This window comes from Rhagoletis zephyria, unplaced genomic scaffold (assembly GCF_001687245.7).
Source record: "Rhagoletis zephyria isolate East Lansing unplaced genomic scaffold, Rhagoletis_zephyria_1.1 Rzeph_scaffold_00100, whole genome shotgun sequence".
NCBI lineage: Eukaryota > Metazoa > Arthropoda > Insecta > Diptera > Tephritidae > Rhagoletis > Rhagoletis zephyria.
In genome coordinates this window covers 166,537-194,199 of record NW_016157184.1, presented here as the reverse complement: position 1 = coordinate 194,199, position 27,663 = coordinate 166,537, and the positions used below count along the sequence as shown (strand labels likewise).

The window sequence follows — 27,663 nt, the reverse complement described above, 5'->3', positions numbered from 1 at the left end:
TGTTTTAAATGCTGCCCTAATATAATACTTCACATATATATATGCATATGTACATACAATTATTAACATACTTTCGTACATAATCTATTGACATACATTCCCACATTTTTATGCACAAAAATGCATGTGTTGTATAGTACACTCGGAGCGCTCGCTCGTCGTTCACTCGTCTTTCCTAGCAGAGTGAGTATGCAGACAGTTACTCGCCTCGCACTGCGTGCGAGGCAACACCCAACAGCCTCGCTCATTTAATAGGAGCGCGAGCAAACAAGCAGAGCTCGCTCGTTTGGAAGGATCAAGCCAAGGACAAAGTTAAAGATAAATAAAAAGACAAGGAGAATGGTAATGATGAAGATGAAGATGAAGATGAAGATGAAGATGAAGATGGAGTTGAAGAAGAAGATGAAGGTGAAGAAAACTAATAAATAAAAATCAGTGCCGCTGAAGGTATTCCGAGTAATAAGAAACATATTTGTTTACTCCTTATGCACGAAGCTTTTCTCTTTCAGCGTGATTTTTTGAGTTGAAATTTCAAAGGTAATCGTTATTTGCGGTCCCTGGTTTTTTTAAATAACAAGTGCAAATTACAAAAACTGGCATCGTTCTTTTTTTTAAATTTTGTTGCTAACGGTATCCCGCATTTTATTTCATAGGAAGTGCATGCTTATATGGAAAAAAGTGCAAAAACCCGTCACCAAAAACAAATTTTCAAAAATCAACGGGATCTTTTTTTTTAAACTTGCACTTCATCAGACTAAAATTGTATGGGTTATAAATCTACACACCCAAAAATTATCTTAAGACTCCGAATAAAAGTTTGAAATTTTTATTTCAATTTGTTAAATTTTGTACAAAGTTTGAAACTGTGATTTATAAGTTATTCGTTAAAGCTTGGACGGTATTTTTATAGAAAAATAGCGAAAAGCTCGAGAAACGTTACGAATATTAAAAAAAATCAACACGTGGTTATTTGTTTGTATATTAGAGCCACAATGTAGAAAATAAAGGTTCGCTGGCGTCATAAAATATTTTTTCGCACTAGGGATGAAAATTAAATTTTCAAATTCAAAAAATTTTACCTAAAAGTAGATAAATGTACCTAAAAATAATATGTATTTTTATGTGTATAAATTTTTGATAGTGGGTGACAACCTCTCCCTTCTTTACCATGTCTACTTTTATCAAACAATCTTTTCTATGAAAAACTTCCTTGAAAGGAATTCGAGCAGATCCAGCTAAAACTATATATTCACCAAGTTAAGCAAGGGGCCTGGCACTCTGGAAAAAGCAGATTAGCTCAAGCAACAACTGTTACCAGAGTGCCAGGCCACTTGCTCAATTTGGTGAATACCCCTAATGTTTTAACTAGGGCTCGGAATGCATGTTTTTACTGGTCATCTTCAAATGGAAATGGTTAAGTTAGCTTTACGAATCATGAAATTTCCTTTAAAATGGCATTCAATCGTTAGTGGATATTTTGGCATATTTTGCAAAAATACCTGTTTTTGCATATTTATTGCGCATATTTTAGTATATTTTATAATAAATGCATATGGTTTTTCAATATTTTTGGTTTTTTGATTTACAAACATATAAATTTTGTGCGAAATCTCTTCACAAAAAAAACCTTATATTTTTTCATATATTCATCTGAATATCTTCTCGGATAGCCAAGCGGTCATTGAGGCCTCTGTTAAATCTCAACTAATGAAGGACTTAGGAGAGAGCTGACGAACTGGAAAGGTGCAGCTCAGCACTGAATGTGTCCCACGCAAAAATTACTGAAATGTATCACTTGAAGGCCAAGCAGAATGTTTTAGAGTGCTATTGGCTCTCTATGTATGACGTACTGAAATTCATTAAAGCCGCCAAATGTCTGTAGGTTTAACGAGTTGTGGATTTAAAATGGCAAACTTGATAATTGCTTGTCACCTGGGTGACAATCCACTTAAACCAACTAAACATTAATGGGAACCATTATTAAAGTGTCAATGTTTCTATTTACACAAGTTTGTAACTGTCTGCTTGATTATAACCTAGTTTTAGACATAAATTTGTATTGTTTCTTCAAGTGAATTGTTTTCGATATTTTCTTATTAAAATAAATGTGTTAATTAGTTTCCTACCGGCAATAAAATATTGGGAAAATGTCTTTAATTGCATATTTTACTTGTTTATAGCGCATATTTTTTAATTTGGTGTGCATATTATATGCGCATATTTTCGATTTTTTAGTTCATGAGCTTCCGAGCCCTACTTATATGAAAGCAAATGCGATAAAGCAAATTCTAACAAATCAACGATAGTTTGCATAATTTTCAGGGTTGCATAATCAGTACTTTAGTTGCAGTTGCATTTCGTATGAAACTTTTTTACTTATTAGGAAATTAGTGAAGCAAAAAAGAAAAAAATAGTTAATACCTAATTCCTCATAAAAAAAAACAGTTCATGCCCCTAACTATTCCCCACTAAAACTGAAATTCCCACAAAAAACGGTACATTCCCTGATTCCCCACGCAAACTGAAATACCCTGTAAATCGGGGAATTCCCCACGAATTGGCTTCCCCTGGTACACGCAGACTATGCAGGTGAGTCTCTTAGAGCTCTATTGAGTGTTTACACGTCTCTAGCAAGATTTTCGTCTAAGTCTCGCGTTTTTTCTCTGCCGTGTACACTTAGCTTAATAAAGTTACTCAGTGAATTTAACATCACGTTAAAACGTCTGTACTGAGCATTCATCCAGTTTACTTTTACACTCGAACAGTTGGGCCTTGTATACGTCGCATTATATTGACTTTAGTGAAGCAATTGAAGCGTATATTTTTTGCATTATATCGAATTTGTCGGTTCTCTCGGTTTTAGCTGGCAGTTAAAAAAGAAGGTAAAAAAATGTTGAGCAGCTGCCATTTATTGATTTATTGAGATTTCTTAACTGATGAAATAAAAACTCCAGCACTTCTTATTTTGTCGGTAACTTTTTGAACATAATTTTATTTATTGTTTTACCGACTAAAAATATGTTTTTTTATTAAATCCATAGATTGATTATCACTCATGATAAAAATTTATTGAGCACAAATTTTAGATTACAACCATGGTACAATTATTACAGGTATTGTCTTCCCAGAGAGTTTTGCTTCACATCGAAATTCGTGCTTTGCTTTTGTTTTTCGCTCAATTTATTTTTTATAACTTATTAAAACAAAAGAAAAAACGTTTGAAATAAAGGGAGCAATAAAACTTTTTGATTTGTTTAGTAAGCAAATATTTATTTTTCGGCTTGTGCAAATGAAAAAAGTTCTCTGCAAGAAGGTTTGTTTAAAAAAATACGTGGACATATATGGTATGTACATTGGCGATCAAAACCGAGTGCATGTACGACTTTTTATTACTTACAATAACATATGTAACTTTTTTTAATAGTAAGCGGATTGCTTTGAAATTTTCAGCAATTGGTCCTTATTATCTAATGAATAAAGCCTAGTATACAGAAAAACTAAACTTAAAAAGGAAACAAGCGATTGACAGCAAAAAACCAAGGTAACTTCTATTCACTCAGTTTTGAATGTTTCTGTTTTGAGATTTAAGGAGGTTGATATCAAGAGGATTGTGGAGACTCTGTTCTTTTTAATGACGATTTTCATACGTCTGGGAATGCTCTCTACTGAGTTTTCTATGATTTCGCTTGGAATATTACTCCTTTATAATTTTACTCGCCCACAAAGCTCTTCCATGTTACTTCGAGCACGCTTGTGCTATGCTAATCCTCTCTTGACCACAGCGCTCAATTTTCGATGGCGTTGAGGTCTGGGATTCATGCTGGCTACTGCATTACGACAAATTTTGCATAAGCAGCCGACAGTGTCGAATATTTTCAGAATCCTTTGGATCTCTGTCCTGCTGGCAAACAACTTCTTCCTCGGGTATGCGCTTTTGTCCACAAAGTCCGGCATATTGGTTTGGCGAATATCGAGAAAGACTTCCTTGTTCATTATTCCGCTAATATTAACTAACAGTAAAATGCCACCAAGTAAAACACTCCCAAACTATTAAGCTGCTACCACCATGTTAGACATTTTTCTTGACATGGGGTCTTGAAGATGTTGATGAGGCCTTTCCCAAAAATATTCCTTTCTATATATTTATCAGAATCCTTTGGATCTCTGTCCTGCTGGCAAACAACTTCTTCCTCGGGTATGCGCTTTTGTCCACAAAGTCCGGCATATTGGTTTGGCGAATATCGAGATAGACTTCCTTGTTCATTATTCCGTTAATATTAACTAACGGTAAAATGTCATTAAGTAAAACACTCCCAAACTATTAAGCTGCTACCACCATGTTAGATATTTTTCGTGAAGATGTTGATGAGGCCTTTCCCAAAAATATTCCTTTCTATCGCTCTAGAAACAATTCATTTTCGTTCCATCGAACCATAAAATTCCCCTTTTTCAGTCCAAAAGCTCCAATTCTCGTGACAAAATTTCAGTGGCAACTTAATGGCTTGAGGTGTTTTAACTGCTGGCATTTGGTGCCGTTGGTTGCCGAGCTTTGTAGGCGAGTAAAATTATAATGGAGTAATATTCCAAGCGAAGTCATAGAAAACTCAGTAGAGAGCATTCCCAGACGTATGGAAATCGTCATTAAAAAGAAGATAGTCTCCTCAATCCTCTCGATATCAACCTTCTAAAATCTCAAAACAGAATAGTTCAAAACTGAGTGAATAGAGTTGCCTTTCGTTTTTGGCGTGAATCGCTTGTTTCCTTTTTAAGTTTAGTTTTTCTGTATACGAGGTTTTATTCCTTACATAATAAGGACCAATTTCAAAGCAATCCGCTTATTATTAAAAAAGTTATGTTACTGTAAGTAATAAAATGTCGTACATGCACTCGGTTTTGATCGCAGGTGTATATCGATGGCTGAGTGGAAGATCGACCTATCTCGGCTGCCAGTTCGAAAACGTTCTATCTCAAAAAACATTTCAAGAACGCCCTATTTCAGAATTTTATTGAAAAACACCTTATCTCAAAATTCGGTTCAAAAACGCCCTATCGCACTTCAAAATGTATTGAAAATATGCTGATATAGGGCGTTTTTGAATCGGCAGCTGAGATAGGGCGTTTTTGAAACGAATTTTGAAATAGGACGTTCTTTAAAAGTTTTTTGAGATAGGATGTTTTCGAACTGGCTGCCGAGATAGGTCGATCTTCCACTCAGCCATCGATATGGTGTATAGAAATATTCCTTTTCCCTTTAGTTTGGGCAACAATGACACTTTTCAAATAAGACAGATCGGAATATGTGCTCTCTGGGAAGATAATACCTGTAATTATTGTACCATATATTACAACAGCTATGTAACGTTGTTAGAGGTCGCAATAAATTAAAAATCTCTGTAAAAATTTATAAATTTTTTTGTCAACTAAAGTGTGGTGCTTAGAAACTTTAAATAAATTAATATTGTTTTAGTCAGACAATATGTAATTACTATGTTGTCTGTTGCTTCGATATCCCACAAAACAAAGTTCAAGTTTCATCTTGAATAACTCTGAAAGGAACGAATTTATTGAAAAGTCATATGAGATCTTTTTTGTAGAGCGTTCAATTTCCTGCTATAATATATATCTCCCATTTCTATATACGTACTGGTTCAGAGGAAAATGTGTTAAATGTAAAATGTAGAAAAAAATTGGGGTACGGTTTAACATCAAGATTGATAGTTTTTTTAGTCTTATATTTCGTTTTATGCCACAAACTAAACATTTAGGGCGCGCTGCCAAAAACAAACAAACAAACAAACAAATAACTATACTTACATACTGATAGCGTTGCGTTAGTACTCCCTCAAATTATAATAATAGATAATGACCTAATAATACGCCACTCTATCTCCCATCCATATTTTCTTCCTTAGACTTCCAGTACAAGAAGCATATATGAGACATTCTTTTTCATATCGGACACCAAATTTGGTGTCACACTTTCGATTGGCTTAAAATTTTTTTTATGGGTTCTATACATGAAATAAGCTATCACGTGTTCGAGGATTTTTTTTTCGCTTTTTTCTTTGGAGATATGATGTTTCAAAGTTTGCCCCCTTTCGTGATTCTGACTAATCATGCACTCCTTCAAATCGTTATATTCGGGTTCTGCCCATCATAGAGACTTCATCTTGACGTCGTTTTAAAGCTAAAGAAACGGGCTTAATATTTCTATATGTAAAGGGGTCAAGATTGTCCTAAAGCTAACTTAGCTATTAACAGTTGAACTTTTTGAAGTTGATTTGCACAGTGAGGACCAGTAAATTAGGGATTTAAAATTATACCATCGTAATCCTTGTTTAATTCTCTATACAAAAACGTGGTTAAAAACTGGGGTTTTCCAAGAACTATTTTTAAAACAATTTTTTGTAATTTGTTTTCCAAAACTTATGTTGAGATATATTTAGTAAGGTGTTAAACATTGAGTTTTTGCAAAAATACGGCAAGATTTTTCTTTAAGCCGACAAACCCCTAAAAATGGGCATGGCAATTTTAGGACTAAAGTTGCAAAACGCAGATTTTATTGCGGATATCGGCAAAACATTGCTTCGTTAACAAACATTTGTTGCACAACTTTTTCAATCAAAGAATATTCTAGAAATGCGTGTAGCTATATCAAAATCAAAGTTCAAAAATTTAAACTTTATTGTGGATCTCGCCAGAATATCAATATTGATTGAAAAAGTTGTGGAAAAAATATTGTTAACGAAGAGATATTCTGCCGATATCTGCAATAAAATCTGCGTTTTGCTAATTTTAGTCCTGCAATTGCCACGCCCATTTCTTGGGGTTTGACGCCATAAAGAAAAATCTTGCCATACAAATATTATATCTGGATAGGTATTCTATCGGAATCTGCAAATAAAACTTTACTTTTTGCTAAAACTCGATGTTTAACACCTTACCAAATATATACTAACATAAGTTTTCGAAAACAAATTACAAAAAATTGTTGATTCTCACAAAATAAACCATCTCGTCATAAAGAAAGATATTTTAAAAATCGTTCTTGAAAAATCACAATTTTTTGAGCCAGGTTTTTTTTATAGAGAATTAAACAAGGATTACGATGGTATACTTTTAAATCCCTAATTTACTGGTCTTCACTATGCAAATAAACTTCAAAAAGTTGAACTGTTAATAGATAAGTAAGCTTTAGGACAATCTTGACCATCTTATATAGAAATATTAAGCCCGTTTCTTTAGCTTTAAAACGACGTCTTGATGAAGTTTTACGATGGGCAGGACCCGAGATATAACGAATTGAAGGAGTACATGATTAGTCAGAATCACAAAAAAATTCAAACTTTGACAGATCATATCTCCGAAGAAAAAAAAGAAGAAAAAAAATCCTCGAACTTGTGTTAGCTTATTTCATGTATAGAACCCACAAAAAATATTTGAAGCGAATCGGAGGCATGACATAATTTTTTTTACGAAATCCGTCCGACTTAAAAAAATATGGCTTAATGCTAAAGATCTCGAAGTACTTAAAGGCATTATATCATCAACGAAATTTTTTTCTGTTACAGTTTATCGGAACGAGTGTGCTTTTATGAGTCGGTTAAAAAAAATAAATATTTAGATTTTTTAGGTTTATTTTAAATCTAATTGCCATTACCTTGAGAAAAATTATGATAAAAATATTATTAACAGGTTCGATTTTGCAACGCAATTTCATTATTTACCTATTAAGCTATGTACATACATATATGAACTACTAATTTCTGAAACGCAGTTTCAATGTCTGCCAACGGTTCAATGAATAATAAACGTGCACAGAAGTGTGTTTATATGTATGAAGGAGAGCAAAGCACATACATAGTTCAGCAAGATGTGAGAATGGCTTGGCAGTTTATAAATTGCATCACGTACCCGCCTAAAATTAGTGTAAATAAAATTAAGGGCACTGCCAAAAGTCAACAGTAAAATTGTACACCCGCTGTACACAACAGTCAGCATTCCCATCCCCTTCCCGACGTACCAGCAATATTCTGGTGTCAAACGAAACAATTGCTCTGGCATTTTTATTTCCTAATGCGTGTCGCAGTGCTCGCGGTATAGCAATGTCATGCATTTTGCGTGGCGTTCAAGCATCCATTTTCATTATTTGCTTTACTCCCCAATTTACTGAACGTCTTCGAATCAAAGTTGATTCCGATTCCTTCTGGTGAATAATTTGTTCGCCAGCGACCATCGTCGGCGGCCCGCCGCACAGTGTGCTTTTTGAACACTCCAAGCGAATTAATCGTAGCGCTTTAGACGGAAGCAATATTTTGATAAGACCCAAATTTTTTTTGAAAGCTAATGTTATTCCCTTTCACGGAAAACTACTGGCTTTGACCCACAATTACTCCTTGACCCTAAAAAATGAATTTAAAATACTGTTCTTCAAAAAAAAAAACATGTAAGATCCACCGGATTTTTAATAATAATCCCAACGGTTTTTACCCTCCATTCCCGCCCATCCGCACGAGGGGCGCAGTCCGCATGACGTACGGAGTCACGATAGGAAGGAGTTGATTAAGAGTCGAGATCTAAAACTGTTCATCTACAGAACTAAATTCATCAGCTCATTTTATGTCTTTATATTAATGATTCATTTATTTAGAGAGGATAGTATCGGTTTCTTAATGCTGAAAAGCGAATCAGATATATAAAATGTGCTGGAATGAGAGTTAAAATCCTGGCATAAGCAACGGAGTGGCTTGTGTAATTCAAAATTAGTTTTACAAGTTTTCAAAAATAGCGGATAAAAGTGTCTTGATACACGGGAGGGCACATTAAGGCTAACTTCACCCCGAAGAAGCGGACTGAGCCTGTCAGTAATTTAACCATAAAAATTGTACGAAGCATTTCCCTGCGTTTGACAAGTGTAGGAAGATTAATAAGTTTTAATCGGCTCGTATAAGGTGGAAGGTCATATTGAGAATCCCAACGGAAATTTCTTAAAGCAAAAAGTAGGAATTGTTTTTGAATCCTATCTTGTCTGAGTAAATTTGATACCTTGGATTCCAAACCACCGAACCGTATACCAGAATCGGTCTAATTAATTTTGTAAACAGGGTTTTAGTGATATAAGGGTCACTAAATTCTTTTGACCATCGTTTCACAAATGCAAGTACACCTTTAGCCATGTTGACTGTCGCATTAATGTGAAGATTAAAATTAAGTTTCGGATCAATTGTGATACCAAGGTCCACAAAATTGTTTACCTGTTCCAAACTATGGTTATCTATTATATAAGAAAGTGGCTGAACAGCTCTTCGCGAGAAGCACATTACTTTACATTTTTCCAGATTTAGAGACGTAGGATTTACATAGCGCCAGTTAGCCATGCTGTTTAAGTCTGCTTGTAGCAAATGCTTTTCTTCGATGGATACGTACGATCTATAAAGTTTCACATCATCTGCGTACATTAAAATTTTTTTAAATTTTATATCTGTAGAGATATCGTTTATAAAAAGCAAGAAAAGAATCGGGCTATGTGGCTACTTTGCGGGGCACCTGAAGTAACATCAATGACGTCAGAAATAGTATTTAAACCATAACCCCTTGTGATCTATCATATAGGTATGAAGAGATCCAAAGTAGAAAGTTAGGTTGAAGACCAAGAAGATCAAGTTTATAGATGAGCAACGAGTGACATACTTTGTCGAATGCTTTACTGAAGTCGGTATATATAACATCCACATTTTTGTTTTCACTAAACGCTTTTGAGATATAGGTTGTGAACTCAAGTAAATTTTTTTGAAGTTGATTTGCCTTTGCAAAACCCATGTTGACAGTATGAAATGCTAGAAGAGAAAGAATGCGTCAACTGACTTCTAATAATTGCTTCAAATAATTTAGGAGTTGCAAAGAGCTTAGCTATGCCCCGATAGCGGGGTTATGAACCATTCCTTCCAAAAAAAAATGTTTAAAGCGACTGTACCAGCCGTATTCTTTACTTTTACTGTTACTTGATTTTGTGCATTTTAATTGTTACTTTACTCATAAGATTTTCAACTGTATATACGCCTGTATTTAATGCAATACAAAATTTCCTTTGAGAATAATAGTCTGTAATAATATAATTTTCTGTAGACAAATAAATAATTAAATAAATCTCGAAAATAAGTTTCAGTTTAATTATAACAAATTTGAATATTCGAATGGCTTTTGCCTATAACTTACAATTCTTATTTTACAATTTATGGACATTATAAAAGAGTTTTGCAAACAAGGCTTAGAGTTAGATACTCTTTTTAGCGAATTCTTAGTCTTTCAAAGTTATTGCGTAGTTGCAAAAATTAACTTAAGCCATGAGGAATTATAGATGAAGTCCTTAAATAGTGGTGCTTTTCCACAGTTTGAAAAATATGTAATTTAGTTTTTTTTCAATACCACACTCGAACGAAGCAACTGAGAGGATCTTAAGTATAAGTTTGCTTCGCAAAGAGAAAAAACGGCTTCTATTTAAAAATTTTTCAAGTGAACTTCATATTAAAAGTAATTGTAGAATTAAATGTACAGAATTCTTTGGCTATTTAAACACTGAAGATGGAAATGATCTCATTATTGCTATTCAAAAATGTCATAAATATAAAATAATTTATTGGCTTCTGTCTACAATGGTTTGTACGCTAGGGTGGTCTAACAACAGTAAAGTTGAAATTGTAATGCTCTCACCCCCTAGGATTGTTCTATATAGAAAAAAAGCATACCCTTCTTTTTTTATTTTAAAATAAAAAAATATTTAGAGGTCGCTCAAAGCGCTCAAAGTTTTCTATGTATTTTTATATGGGAAAAAACAACTTTTTGTAGAAATGGTACAGAATTCTTGAAAATCAATATTTTTCGATCGGTAAACTCTGGTTCTCTTCAGGAGACTTACAATAATAATACCCAATTATTTATTTAACCATTTTTTAATACTAACGATTTTTTATTTGTCCCCCTCATTGCATTTTTCGGAGTTTTTGTAGGTTTTTGGCGGACATATAAATTATAGTTGCGATGAAAAAATGGTTAAAAAAACAATTGGGTATTATTATTGGGGATCTTCTGCAGATGAAAAGAGATTTTAAGGAATTTAATTTATTTTAATGAAAACTTTTATTTTTACTTTAGTTCACTCAAAAATGAACTAAAGTATTCATTTTATGTTTAACTAAAATGTTTTCTTTTGCATATTCAGTATTATTAAAAAAGATAAAAATATAGTATTTATTGTACCTGAAACCTTTTACTTTTAATAACACTTAATGAAAATCCATTTAAATTTATGCTCGAAAGTTGGAAATATTTATGTTTTTATTTTTGCTTTTAATTAATACTCAAAAAATTTAACACTAATTATTGGCAAGTCTAAGGCTGCAAATGAAAATGTGTAATAAATTAAAGTGACTTAATCAAAAGTGGTTTTTTGTATATTCACGAATTCATTTTGTTTTTTGACTCCCAAAGTAATGGTTTTGGTCCATAATTGGACTAGTATTTTTTTGTCTATTTTGAACTAGTATGAGACTGGTATATATTAAAAATACCAGTTGATTGCATGGAAAAAAGATAGTTGGCTGACTAGTTGGGCATGCGGTTCATACTAGTTGTGAGGTGGTTTACAACTAGAACATTTAACTACAGGGCTGCTTAGAGTTCGTATTTGCAGACACATGAGCAGCTCACGTACACGCCAGAAACACCCCTGCATCTAACTATAAGCTAACTTTAAGTTGATTAGGAAGGAGCTATAAGTCACTTATTATATGCATATTTCCTTTGACGAAAGCTAACTATAATTCTATGGCGATGGCAGCGAAATAGTCAAGGGTGGTTACCCCTGCATTAGATGTAGTCAAGGGTGGTTACCTCTGCATTTGATGTAACTAACTTGTAACTAACTACTTTTGGGCATAATATGAATACGAAAAACAAAATATTATTTTTTATTTTTCTTTGTTTTTTTTATTTATTTTTGTTTTTTTTATTTATTTTTTATTTTTTTTATTTTATTTTTGTTTATTTTTTTCTGCAGGGACATACAACTTGCACTCATTGCTCATGCACACGTGTGTGCATTAGTGGAAAACAAACTCTGCTCACAGCAAAGTGTGTGCTGTTCAGCGTTGCCACTAATAATTATTTTTCTCTACCAATTTTCTTCCCAAATCCGACCAAAGTCGTTTCAACCTACAAAATAAATCCCAATTACAAAAAAGCATTCTGAGAGCATACAATTAATTTATTTAAGATTAAATGTTTCGAATACAAAACATTTACATACATACAAGCACTTTGTACATTTTAAAACAAACAAGAAATAAATAAATGCAGGTTCAATTTTAGACACAGAGATGAGATTATTTAGCATTTTTTGGTTGTGAGTGTAATTTCTTAAAAGTAAATTTAAATCAATTAATCACACATGCAAATCTTCAGCAGCTGACCACACATAGTGCGGGTAATTTTTGTTTACAAGGTCCTGCATAACATTATGCTATAGATACTGTCAATCTTAAGTTTGTTTCTTAGTTTAGTTTTTATCGAAGAAAGCGTTGAAAATTAGCGTTTTGCAGCCGCAGAGCTACATAAGTGGTAATGAAGTTATATTAAAAACAAAATTGGCGATATGCATGGAGCTATTTTGATGCATTCCATTTTTAATAGAATCAACTTTTTATCAAAGCATATCAATATCCAGATCGCCGGAAATATCAAGCACGCTTAGCCTCAGTAAATTCCACTGCGTGGTTATTATATCAGGATCGTAATTTATGAGATGGGGAAACTTTAACAAAAGAGGTAAAATTGGTAAATCTCCTTTAGAAACTACCTTAGCTGCGTGGGCGTATGCAGAGCATAATTTAAAGGGGCGGGCTGAGATTTTTTTATGAAAATTTTATTAGAAATGTTAAAATATAGCTATTTAAAATTTACAATAATTTACTTCATTAATTTTTCTCTTTTTAACCGACCTCAAAAAAGGAGGAGGTTACCAATTCATCGGAACTTTTTTTTCTATGTATGTTACTGCATAACTTTGAACCACATTAACCGATTTCGATAATTCTTTTTCTGGTGCCTCAGGAGAGGTCCCATACTAATTTAGTTTAGATCCGATCATTGGATCATGGAGAAATTAATGGTACTTCTAAATTTTTATATGAGAATTGAAGTCGGTTGTGTTTTTTGCTTACAAAAAGTATTAACAAGTATTATTGTAACAATTGAGTTGTACCGAGGCCTATAAAGGCTTTGCAGATTTTTCATAATCTATGCACACAGTTTGAAATCTGGATTTATATGGTGTTTGCCAGACTTTTATGGAAAAATAATAAACATTAAATAAACGAAACCAAAATAGCCAAAATTTATTAAAATGTTGCTGGCTCAATTAGCTGATCACAAGTGTATATGTTTATAATTAAGAATTTAAAAACTTAATTCAACTATCCGACCAAAATATTACTTTGCCTACCAACCTACCAAATGAAAAAGAAGCGACCAAATTTCGTCGGAAAAGACCAATAGTGGCAACACTGGTGCTGTTTGTTATTACCCAGCAAAAAATCGGTAATCGCTTTTAGTGGTAAAGTGTTCTANTAAAATGTTGCTGGCTCAATTAGCTGATCACAAGTGTATATGTTTATAATTAAGAATTTAAAAACTTAATTCAACTATCCGACCAAAATATTACTTTGCCTACCAACCTACCAAATGAAAAAGAAGCGACCAAATTTCGTCGGAAAAGACCAATAGTGGCAACACTGGTGCTGTTTGTTATTACCCAGCAAAAAATCGGTAATCGCTTTTAGTGGTAAAGTGTTCTAGAAGGCATAGCGTTATAATGCCTTCGAATTTTTTCGCTTCTTTAGGCATTGCCGGTAATGCAAAGTATAATGTCCTACAATATTTTTTTACTTCGCTTCTTTGTTTCATTTCGGGGAATGGAAAGTAGAATGCTGCATCGTAGTCAGCTGAAAAATAGAATGAATATCCAAAAATACTTTTTCTACCGTTACATTCTGTGGAAATTTGTCTCGCATAAAAATCATTTTTTTGCTTTGTTCAATTTGCAGCGAAGTTGAAGACAGTCAATGAAGTGAAGTACAAGAGTGAGGAAGTACAATTTTAAGCTTAGTTAAATATGCATGTATGTACATACCGATTTTTAGTAGAATACTTTGCATTCCCCAAAATGAAACAAAGAAGCGAACAAAATAAAATATTGTAGGATATTCTACTTTGCATTACCGGCAATGCCTAAAAGAAGCGAAAAAATCCGAAGGCATTATAACGCTATGCCTTCTAGAATACGTTACCACTAAAAGCGGTTACCCATTTTTTGCTGGGTAATAACAAACAGCACCAGTGTTGCCACTATTGGTCTTTTCCGACCAAATTTGGTCGCTTCTTTTACATTTGGTAGGTTTGTAGGCAAAGAAAGATTTTGGTCGGATAGTTGAATTAAGTTTTTAAATTCTTAATTATAAACATATATATTTCAAACATCATTTTGCATATACATATTTTCCAATTGTACCTTTTAAACATTTGCCAATCCTGCCTTTAAAAATAAAAAACCTAATTGGGTTGGCCACTGATTGAGCCATTGTTATGGCTGGAGACTTGAGCGGGCTGAAAACATTATTGAGTACAGAAACCGATTTATTTTATATAAAGTGCACATGGCACTCACTTCACCTTTGCTCAAGCTACGCTTGTAAAAAATTCCGAAAAGCATTGAGACACTCACCCCTATTCTGCAACTCTTTCGTATTCGGATTTTGCTACGAATCGCAGAAATAGTATGCTGCAATCCGAATCGTATTTTCGAACATTCGAAATTCGTAACAATGGCATGCCTAAAAACGAACGAGTAAGCTTTTTTGCGTAATTTTGTACGAAAACAATTTTGTGTCGGAGGGGAGATAAAAGACGTAAATCAATGTGTGTTTGCAGGAAATATTAGTGGTGTTCATTTAAACAGGTAAATATGCCCTTCGCATATAAGTATATTTTTATCCACTGCTTTATATAAACGAGTAAAACAGAATCTTTGTTGCCACTTATCGAGAAACTTGGGTCCGGTTTAGATATTTGTACAATGATTTTCGGTTGTGTCCAAACGCATAATCCGAATCCAAAAACTTTAAAATCACGTGTAATTAACGGCTTAAAATTTTATTTAAAATAAATTCCGAGCACTATCTTATTAATAAATTCGGTTAGCACTATGCACTTTTTTGCAAATTTCGACGTGGGTTCTGCGCAAAAATACTGTGGATGGCGTAGCCGGAGCGATGTGCACAAGAAGTGCTGTATACCTTTGACATGCGGAAGCCCCTCTTCTCCGGCAACACAGAAAGGAGAATTTTACTTAGTAAGGGTTATAATCCCTAAGCGCGGCCGAAGGCAGAAGCAAGTGCAACAGGTGGTGGACCTAACAAAGTGCATGTTTTCAATGGCTTGGAAGAAGCTGTTATTGCATTAGCTGGATTGAGAACCAGTTCTTCAGGCATAGGAGTAGTTCTGGCTTGTGGTTCAACAATTTAACCAGAAACTGACATAGACGCGCCCATGGTTACTATGCCCGACAGCTCCGCATATCTTTGTGAAATCATTCCCATAGCGCGTTCTTACTCCGCTGCTATAATTGCAAATGCAATAGAATCCACCATTTCCTCCAAAATATGAAAAATCAAACAATTTTACTATAAATAAGCACATCATGAGTGTTTTTCTAATTCCTTTCCACTTTGTTTTCCTTCATTCAGCTATCTTCTAAAAACAACTGATAGCTGGCAATGCTGCACATGTTTCCGCAAGGGTTGCAGCATGTTGATTTTTCGTTTTTCGTAGCGTAGCTACGAATTACGAATTACGAAAATTCGGGTTCTAGAATAAGGGGGTCAGTGTTTTTGAACTGGTGGCGATCTAGTTACTATCGGACTGGTTCGTTTTTGGTGAAAGAGATCTAGTGCGGAACTACAAATTTGGTTCACCAGTTCGGGGTTTCCCGACAGGTTAAATACCTAAATACATACATATGTATGTATAAAAACTGATTTATAAAAATTTTAATCTTTTAAGACATTTTCTGATTTCAATTTAAGTATGTACTTATCTAGGTATTCTACATTAGTTTCTCTGTAAGGCATTTTTTGCTCGCTTCTCTGGATTCTGTTTATCCATGCGTTCTCCTTTCGTTCCAAGGTAATTCTGCGGGTAAGGGCTTACGACCAATGACATGCCTATGTTAAAATAATGCCTTCTTGAAGCGAAAGGGTAAGCGATTCCCATCGCTTAGCTCGTTTCCACTTTCGTTTCTGTGGTAATCGTGTTTTTTGTTGGGTAAGCGCATGCGCATGTGTGTGAGCCCATTTTAGTACAAATTTCTGCACATGCACATACTATATTTTTAAAGCAAATTTTTTGTAAAACGTTATTTTTTATAACACATTTCGATAAAAATTTATATGTTGTTTGTTTTTTATATGACAGAAAACATACTAAAAAACTATTTTAAGATTTGAGTTTAATTTTAAGTGCATAAGTTTCTCTGCGCAAAGCACACACATGTGCGTGTGCTTTATATAAATAAATATAAAGTACACACAATCATACGTATGCCTGTGCTTTTTACTAAACAGCACACACATGTGATAGAGCTGGAAAACTATCGATGGCTCTATCGATAGTATCGATGGTTTTTGACTATCGAAAACATAGATGGTTTTGAAATCACTATTGATAGCTTCCACTAATACATACATTATTCAGTAAGAGTAAATGCCGCGGGTACCTACATACTTTATCTTTTGATGTCGGAAAGGACATTTAGCAAAGCAGGGCAAATAATTTCAGAGCGCAGATGCTGCTTGAAGCTAAAAAGCGTTGATAAACTTTTGTTCCTTAACAGAAATATAGACATACTAGCGTACCCGGCGAACTTCGTTTCGCCCAAATATTTTTGTTTTATTGGGACATTTGGGTACAATACTTTCACCAACTTCCAGTTGCATATTTATATGCTTTGATTATGGTTTTTTGGTCGTCAGAAGGCATATCTTCATTGCCATTTTCGATATACTCAACACTCTAAAAAAAAATTGTGTAAATTTCCTAGCTAAAAGGTATTTTATTGATTTCCTACCTTATTATTCGCGACATGACATGCTCGATTATTGAGCGAATAGTTTGTTTAAGTTTCGGACTTTTTAGAGCGTAATATAGCTGCTGTGGTGTGCGTAAATTTACTACGAAAGCTACAAAATACACGTCTGCTGTTTGATTTCATCCGTAGAATTGTGTAAAGCCGCTAATAAAAAGGATTTTTACACACGAAAATGTGAAATGGGAAAAATACATATTCATCGTGCAAATTTACCAAAAAATTTTAAAAATAAACAAAAAAATATACTCGATTTATAGTCGCATTTTTAAACAGATTTTTTACAGTGAATGGTGCGGCATGTCGAAGTGATGGGACAGTCACGGTTTTCAATGCAGATCTGGATTCCGCTTTTATTTAAGTTATGAAGGAGCTGGTTCCTCTGAGGGATGATTTCGCGACGCAAGCAATCACAGCTGTTCATTAACTTGGGCGCGTTGCTGAGGATTTTGATTAAACCCATCATAAGTCTGATTTATGGTATTAACCAGAATTTCATCATACAATTTTCCAATCCGGCAACTGTAAATGGAACGGGTAATAATTTACAACGCACTCTAACCTAACCTACATAATAGTTTAGTTTTGATAAAATTTTGAACCGGGGAAACCATTTCAATTGTCATATTTCGATCAAAATTAAAGAAAAACAAGTAAGAAAGTCTAAGTTCGAGCGGAGCCGAACATTAAATACCCGGCGCAGGTACCGCTACATGGTAAGTCGGTGTGTATCAATTTTGAGTAAATTAGCGTCCTTAAATTTCGAAATATTGAAGTTTCAAGCATTTCTGAAATTTGCCGTTATATGGAAAGTGGTCGTAATTTTAATCTGATTCCAATAATTTTCAACGTTTTGCTTCTATGTGGCAAGCACAATAATAATACCGAGTTTGGTACAAATTGGTAGAACGGTTACCGAGATACATATATGTGATCATAAGTGGGCGGTGCCACGCCCATTTTCCAAAATTTTAAAGAATTGTTGCAAGCATCAATTTTGAGTAAATTAGCGTTAATATTTTCCGATTTATCGAAGGTTTCGTATTTCTCCAAATTACCGTTATATGGGAGGTAGGCGTGGTTATTGTCCGATTTTAAAAATGTTCGGCCATTTGGTATGCCGTAGCAAGACTAACAACTGCGGCAAGTTTGGAAGAAATTGGTGCAGCGGTTACCAAGATATACACATATAACCATAAATAGGAGTAGCTACGCCCATTTTCCAAAAATTTATAATATTCTTTTTTTCGTCTAAAAGTTGTTGTAAATATCAATTTTGAGTGAATAATTTTCAGTAGTTACTAAAATATCGCAGTTTTCTTATTTCCGAAAATGACCGTTATATGGGATGTGAGCGTGGTTATTGTCCGATTTTTAAAATTTTCAGGCATTTAGTATGCTGTATCAAGGCCAACAGCTGTGCCAAGTTTGGAAGAAATTGGTTTAGCGGTTACCAAGATATACACATATAACCATAAGTGGGCGTAGCTACGCCTATTTTGCAAAAATTTATAATATTCTTATTTTTCGTCTGAAAGTTATTGTAAATATCAATTTTGAGTGAATTATCTTCAGTAGTTACTAAATATCGCAGTTTTCGTATTTCGGAAAATTACCGTTATATGGGAGGTAGGCGAGGTTATTGTCCGATTTTGCCTATTTTCAATACCATCCGTCCTACGCCCGAAAGAAGTGCACATACAAAGTTTCGTTAAGATATCTCAATTTTTACTCGAGTTATCGTGTGCACAGACGGACGGACGGACGNAAGTTATAATACCCTTGTGCACAAGTGCACTCGGGTATAAAAAATTGTGTCCATGGAAAATCAGTTTTTCGGAATTTTCTGTTCATTACGTTTTTTCAGTTTTCCTTGGAAAGAGACAAACACAACAAAAAATACAGCTCATATAGGAAAATTCATTGTAGAGCTATGCTCGGTATTACGTTAGCGGCTTTGATTTCTACATATGAACATATATATAAAGATTTAAATTGTTAAATTGTAGGCAGCCCTCTTCAAATTTATTACTTCTGGTTAAGAGTGCATTTAAATGCCTTTCATTCTCTGTATTCGTTGCATTATTTTATTCGATATTTATTTAAATCACTAAAATTTTAAGCGACTGGCAACCCTATTAAAATTTTTTTCTTTTTACCTCAACCGGTGAAGCTTTCCTTCAAAATGGTGTTTGAATCATTCAATTTGATGGAGTATTATGGAAGATATGCCACTTTATTGGTCGGATACACTGTTTTCAGCTTTTTAAACCCCCTTTTTTAAGAAATAACTAATTTTGAACAACTTGATTATTCTTCGCATGCACGTAAGTTTCTCCCCTTCAAATTAAGATATCATTCAATAAATTTGATTAAATATTAAATGAGATATCGTTTGGTAACAGAATAATACCTTTTAAAAATAAGTATATAGATTTTAGCAATTCTGATATCGATTTCAATAAAAGTTGTTATTTTATGTTTGTAGGCTAGTCTGATCTTTTGAGTTTTGGTGCGAACAAAACTACTTTATTGCACTTTTTGCACGACGTTTCGCTGAAACCTTTTTACCATCCTCAGGCGTCGTGTTTATTTTATTTGTTACAACAAATATACAAAAATACAAAAACATACATTAAGTATTAACCGAAAAACAAATATGTATTTATATATATAACAACAAATTGAATTAAATGACAAACCAACTCACATTGTTTATGTTTAATTTTTGGACCTTTTTAATCAAAACTATCGATTGTACTACCGATAGTGTCGACATTTTAGTATCATTACTATCGATGGTTGTGACTATCGACTATCGAAACTATCGATGGCTACGACTACGGATAGTTTTTCAGCTCTGCATGTGATGTGAGCAAGTTTTTAAATTATTATTTCCACAGCACACGTGTGTGAGTGTAAAATGTTAAGATGTGCTGTGCGTGTGTGCAAATACGAACCCTGCTTATGCTAAACATTTCACTTCACATTTGACATCAGTAATGAAAAAGGAATGTCAATCACCTGACACCAAAGTTTGACAACAGTCTTTGACATGCATTGCGATATCTACATTTGGTCTAGGGATGGGTAAATTCGATATTCGAAGCTTCGAATTTTAATTGAATTTTAGCTCCAAAATGGAATATTTTTGAAATCGAACTTTGTGGTGCTAAAATTCGGATAAAATCGAATATTTCTAGAACAAATCGAATTTCGTCTTAAAGCAACTCTGCAACTTTTTCTTTCTGACTAAATTTGGCATCACTGTGTGTGGCACCATATTTGCATTAGCAAAGCAAGTCAATAAAATACATGGACGTTTTTTCGATATGGTGCAACGAAATATTGCATCGATGTATCGTATATAAAAGTCGATATTTTGGATGCGGCGAATGAATTGAAATTATGGTTGCGTTCCCTAACTCGCAAAAAGTTACAAGAATTTACAGGAATTTACCAGAAAGCGTTCCCGTACGCGGTTCTCTGGCTTCTTTTGCCATTTGACAGTTTTACAGGTTTTAACCCAGAAAAGTTGGGGAACGCAACTTATTCAAGAAAATGGAACTATCGGAACTTCGATAAACGTGGTGACGTGCAGTAATGTCAATGATATTAATACATAGGCAAAAGTGAAATAATGTCAATTGTTAAAATTGAAATATTTCATATGTTATAAAAATAGATTTTGTTATTTTGTGTTATTAATTCACTTTTAAATTTTGTATTACTGTCATTAACATTATTCACAAAAAATAAATAAGATTTCAGATGCTTTATGATCTCAAAACTTTATCTAATACTTGGTTTTCATTATGTCAAAAGTACTGCCTTAACTAACAGCTGTTAACTTGGTGTCAAATACATCATAAAAACTGACGAAATGTAGATATACAGTACATGTCAAAGACTGTCATAAAAATTTTGGTGTCATGTGATTGGCACTCCGGTTTTCATCACTGATGTCAAATGTGTAGTTAAATTTTTGACGTATGTAAGTAAAGACTACCCGTCGTTTAGCTATAGACAATCAAAAATGCTTTTGGATTTTCCACCTAAAAGTGTCAAAGACATACTTCTGGAGTTTGGTATGTTCACGAAAGTCAAGGCCTGAGATGTTCTAAACAACTTTAGGCATGTTTTATTGAACCATCACAAGCTAATAGCTAAATCTTGGTCAAATAAAACGAAATTAGCTTATTTCCTATATTAGCCTAATTTTGACAGTTGTAGTGTCAAATGTAAGTTTTTGCCTCTTTCTGATTGGCTGAAGCATAACATTTCTTAGGCTGAATGGCAATGCCACTAGTTCAATATACAAGCCAAGGCAGCTTTTCATAAGCCAATATAATTATGTCGGGTAAGTCTTCCATACAAAATAAGCTAATAACTTAAATTTCTGGTCAAATAAAACACGCCTTTTGTCAAAGAAATTTTGCCGAAAAAGCCAACCATATGCTAGTTAGAATTGGCATGTCAGTGGCAAAAATACATCGATATTTGTCGATGCATCGGAGGGCGTACATCGATGCATCGATACGCATAGAGTTTTCCTCCACTATGGAAATAAAACATTAAGAACCTTTTTCGGTATGTACTAGTTTTATAGCTCATAAAATTTTAGTATAACAAAGCGCAAGTCAGCCAAAAAAAAAAATATTAAAAATTAAAGCAATTGAAACTTGCACTTTATTATACTAACATTTTATGAGCTATAAAACTGCATCTTCCTCTCTATGAACTTCAGACAAAGCGATGTTCGGCCATTCGATGTACTTGAGATGTCAGTTTACAGAAAACATCGATGCATCGACGCCTCGATGCATCGACTATTTATACATCGAGTGGAAAATTTTCGATGCATCGAAGTGAAACATCGATATTTTCGATGCATCGATGTTTTTTCGGCATCCCTAAGTTAGAAACCATAAAATAGCGTATAATACCTGAAAAATGTCCATAGGAGCAAATTTTTCAAAATAAAAAGTTGTATGAAGGCGTGCAGAAAACTTAAAAACTAATGATGCAGTTCGATTCCCCATACCCGAAATAGGGTGAAACCGTCTTCTTCGCCCATGCCTTTGAAAATGTTTGAAAAAAACTAGCACAATGTTATCTATTGTTCCTTGTTTACTTAAAGATCTCGTTGCCGTTAAATGTAAGACTTTTTTATTCGTTATAAACATACGTATGATTGCACAAGTATGTAACGTGAAGTATGTACAAATTTCTTTTGTTTTTGTAAAGCAAGAAAAATAATTAAAATCACTTTATACGTCCCAAAAAATTTGTTTCCATATGCAACATTTGCTAAATTTTTGGATTTTTTTCTGATATTTTTTTGAGATATTTATTTGAAAAAAAATAAGTTGTATTTATTTTTAGTTGTGAAGCTAAGAAGAGCGATATGGATAGTTAATCACATTAATATAAGTTCAACTGAATCTTTTTTTTCGATTTGAGTTATCATTCTTACAAACAAACTTTTAAATTTTTAGTAAACAAATTTCTTTGAAATTCGAAAAAAGTCGAATCTAATCGAATTTGCATCACCAAATTTCGAACCGAATTTGAATATTAATACTTAAACATTTATCGAAGTTCCGATTGTTCCATTTTCTGTTATATTTTTAATTCATTCGACGCCTAGAGAATATCGCTTTTTATATACGATACATCGATGCAATATTCGATTCATCAGATCGAAAAAACATCCGATGTATTTGTAGGACTTGGACCGCTAATGCAAATGTGGCACGACACACAATGGCAGAAAGAAGAAAGTTGCAGAGTTGGTTTTTTGCAAGTAAAGGAGAAATCCGATTTTTTTTTTCTAGAAAACTTCGATTTCATCCAAATTTTAGCACCACAAAGTTCGATTTCAAAAATTTAAAAAAAAAATTAGATTGAAATGATCAAAATTTTTATGAAAATTTGTTGAATTTTTCTAAATTCTGCATAGAGAAAAAAATTTTCACTTGAAAAACAGTGCAATTTTTAACAAAGCCAGTGTACGAAAATCAAGTTTTTGTTTACTTATGAAAATTTCTCCCCCAGAATCTCTCTCTGGATCCGCCAATGGTTTACATTATTTAGCATTACCAAAGAAATTCAAGAAGCATTTTAAGTCTCTATAAAACATATTTGATATGAACCTTAAATAAATTCCTTAAAGAAGTATGATTTTTATGAATTAATAGAACAACTTTAAAAGAACTTCTCCAAAAGGCCTTCTGAAGTACGTCCTCCTTCTGGAAGCTCTTCTTTGGGTAGTGAAAGCATAAACCTATCAATTTGTGCCACTCCATATAAAAAAGAAAGGACAAAAGCCTTTTGGAAGAAATTTTAGCTCATGAAACTACCTACTGGGTAGTATGAATGACAACTCAGCCGTGTACCTGTTCAGGAACTTGCACTTTTTCGGACACCAGGACAATTTGTCAAAACCAGGATAAATCTTGGAAAATTGGCGCGTCTGGCAGGCCTCTACTACATGCATTTCCACGCATTATGCTCAAGGTGCTCACATGCTAACGCGCGCTAAACGTTATCAGTAGGGCAACCCAAAATATGCTCCTAAAAAAAAATTTTTAGCGCCGAAAATATGCCAATAAATTCTAAATATATGCTCCAGAAAATGCTTTTAAAATCATTATAAGCCATAAGATATGCTTTTAAATTTCATTTATGTAGTGTGTGCATGCACAAAAATACCTTTAACATTATTTGCAGTACCTAAAATGTTCTAAATTTCATAGAAGTGTATATACATAAATATTTATGTTTAATAATTAATATTTATTCAATTTTTTTTAAACATACTATGTATGAAAGTACATGGAATCTATATCACAAATTGGGCCTGTTCGAGGCACGTAATAAAAGCGGCATTACTGCCGTACTGATGAAAAATGGCAACATTGTTGCAACTGCCCAACTAATAATACATTGCTAGAAATGCATACAGAACGTGATACTTTAATAATTCGCGCAACACTGCGGTTGTGATTGCAACTCGAACAAGCCCATAGTTTCACATAGGAATTCATACTGTGCATGTTTGTAGATACATATGTACCCTGCAGCGGAAAGTACTAGTCGGGAGTTTTGGAGTCGAATACCGGTACCTACCTCGCAAATCTATCACCAATGCTTCCTGCTGTCGCATTTAGCATGGAGTTGTCCTAGGAGGTGACAATTGCCTCCGTCTACGTAACATTGCCCTGGTACTTGTAATAGTAACACGTAGCCTGTAACCGAACCACGTTTTGTATCTCGCTGCGTAACCTGGTACTAGTAATAATAAAGGTTTCCATAACAAAACACAGTTACTTGCATTTGATGAAATCTTTGTTAACTGCTTGCCAATCGAAATTATAACGACGCGACATGGCGGGTCAGCGTCGGGACAACTCATCTGTCAAGAGCGAAACCCTGCAGTGAAAACCCAAACCAGTTAGAAAAAATACTAGTTTATAAACTAGTATGTGCCTACCAGTTCGACATTTTCGAAGAACTTAAGCGTTCAGCGACATCTGCCTTTGAATTGCCAAAGCCTAAAATAAAACGCAATTAATTGCTTTTCTTACACATGTCGGCTGTGGCGTCACGTGCAGACTACTGGTTCTGGTTCTGGGATCGCAGGTTCGAGGCCGCTTGGAGGTGGTTAAGATTTTTAAAGTTAGAGTAGAAATAATTATTTCAATTTAAATATAAATTACAAACTTAAAAATCTAGTTGCATTACAAAAAAATAGAAACAAATATAAAAAAAATATATATTTTTTTTAATTAAATTTAAGAATAAAAACAAAAAAATAAAATAAAAAAATTTTCCCTGCACCAGGGCTTGAACCTGGTGCCTCGGGCATACCACGCGAGTGCTTTGCTTTGTCGGCCATTGCGACTGTTGGAACGCCGCGAGCAAAAAGGCATACTAATGCTTTTCATGGGGGATGAATTGGCCGACTATCTCATCAACTGGTATGATGCTACTAGTATTCATACTAGTAGATGCTGATGCATAGCCTGACAATTGACATCTCGTAGGACATCGCAATGTTAAAAATACCAGTCGCTAACATTGAAAAAGGATAGAACGTGAACTAGTTGAGCTGAAACGCAAACTGGTAGAATTCTACTTCACAACTAGTAGCTTTCCCTGCAGTGAACATATAAATATGTAGTATTACCTTTCTCACACATAAAAAACTTAATATAAACACGATGTGAACGTGCACTTTGATTTCATTTTCGACACAATTATTTCAGAAATTTTTATTATTAGTTCTAAACTTAACAACGCAGCACAAAGTATCCGAAAATATGCATTTACTGCACAATATTCTGAAATATGCATTTATTGCAAAATATGCTAAAATATGCTCCAAGAAATATATCTCAAACTTTATATTTTTTGGAAAAACGTTTAAGCATTTCATCAGCGTGTTGCTAACATGCCTAACAAAAAACATGCCCGAACATATTTTGGGTTGCCCTAGTTATCAGTAATTTGTGGTAGAAATTGATTAGGGAAATTTTCCTGGAGCGCGTTGACGACTCAAGATTGAGTTTGAAGAGCTAAGCTTATATGCCCTGCCCTTAAAACTAGGGATTGAAATTACATACACTGTTAATTGGTGCGGTTGTTTATGTAATAAGGATGTATGACACGAGATCTACACGTGTAAAATATTTTTGTAAACAAAGGTAAAACTTATTACATGATACCAGAAGTGGGATACACAGTCACAAATGTTAAAAAAATACTTCAAATAAGAATGAAACACTACGGGTAGAATTTGACTGCATCAAATTGGGCTGTTATGGAAGGATCTTTTTGCGTGTATATGCATGCAACATTTTTGTGGCTAGTGGGCTCAAAAGCTATAGAAACCTAAAACGAGCTATCTCCAAATATTGGTCCAACGGTACAATTGCTCGGAATTAAATCTACTATTGATGATGGTTGCGAGGATGCTCGCTCATACGGTTGCCAGACGTACTGATTTTATCAGTACAGTACTGATTTTTCAACTATTGTATTGATTTTATTAATTTCTTCAATCAGTACGCTAATGTCTTGATTTTTTCAAAATTCGTACTGATTTGTACTGAATTTTCAATTCAAACAAAATACTTTGGGATTTTCTTAAGGTTTTTACATAACGTTGGGACTTCCTTAAAGTGTACTCTAAAAAGTAAGAAGAAAATAATTTAATTATAGTTGATATATTTCAGATAATGTTTCATATGCCTAAGAAATAAATACGACAAAAAGTTCAATCGTGTTATGGGCATATCGCAGGGTCGTTACGTACCAGTTGCGATAATATGATGGGGTTTAAATTATTTAAAAAGAAGGCTGACGCTTTTTTGTCGACTTTCAGTTTAATAACAACAAATTTGGATAGTTGGAAAAATTAATTTAAGCCATGACTTCAGGGGAATTCATCCCCTAAATAGTGGTGCTTTGCCACAGTTTGAAAAAATATGTAATTTAGTTTTTTTTTCAATACCACACTTAAACAAAGCAACTGAGAGGATTTTAAGTATAAAGTTTGATTCCTGCCGCAAAGAGAGAAACCGGCTTCTAACTAAAATTATTTAAAGTGAACTTCATATTAAAAGTAATCTTAAAATGAACTGTATAGTATTCTTTGACTATTTGAATACTTGAAGATGGAAATTATCTCATTATTGCTATTCAAATAAATAAAAGATAATTGATTGGCTTCTTTGTACAATGATGTGTCATGAGTTTACACAATGAATAACACTTTTATTTTTTATGGACTATATTTTATTTGTATACCAAACTATTGTTAAAAAGAAGTACTCTGGCGTTTTAAAGTATTATCTGTTACTAATATTCATAATTTTGCTTTGAACAAAAATGTCCTGAAAAGTTCTGATTTTTTTTAGCATGAAAAAGTCTAGCGTACTGATTTCGCGCCTAAAAAATCTGGCAACCCTACTCGCTCAAGAGTGTTCGTACGCTCAAACAAGTATTGAGTGCATTCCATTATTACTGCATAGAAAAGAAGAATAGCGCTATGGAATCGTTTTAATTCAATAAGATAACCCAAATGGAAAAAGCAACCTTTCACTGAATTGAGTACAATTGTGGATGTATGGACGGCACAATGATCGTATGTATGTTTCATGATAGACACTTCAGAGCTCACCTGAGCAACACAACACAAACGCAGCTCTGTGAAGTTAGCCCCCCACTTTTACAAATAAATACTTTAACCAGTGCACATTGTAGGACTTTGTTTGTAGTTGTTTGTAGTGGATTTAAATTTGTTTGTAGTTCAACAGACAACAAAATACGATAGGTTGAAAAAATCGCCCCCACCCCACTTTCACCTACAATCAATTTGACTAGTGTACCTTGTAGGAAATCGTTTGTAGTTGTTTGTAGTGGTTTTGATTTTTTCTGTAGCTTAACAGATAACGAAATACGAT

At 33.8% G+C, this 27,663-nt stretch overlaps 1 protein-coding gene and 1 long non-coding RNA gene across 10 annotated transcripts in view; one reads left to right on the top strand and one right to left on the bottom strand.

Moving 5' to 3' along the window:
* ey (eyeless) overlaps window positions 1–27,663 on the top strand; it is a 405,615-nt gene that overhangs the window by 282,210 nt on the left and 95,742 nt on the right. The gene's annotated exons all lie outside the window — the stretch shown is intronic.
* Window positions 16,648–27,663, bottom strand: part of LOC108376620 (uncharacterized) — a 16,472-nt gene continuing 5,456 nt past the window's right edge. The window contains exons 2-3 of the long non-coding RNA XR_001849270.1: window positions 25,751–25,752; window positions 16,648–16,658 (exon numbers count right to left, since the gene is read on the bottom strand). This is a non-coding gene — a long non-coding RNA (uncharacterized LOC108376620). The remainder of the gene's footprint in view (window positions 16,659–25,750; window positions 25,753–27,663) is intronic.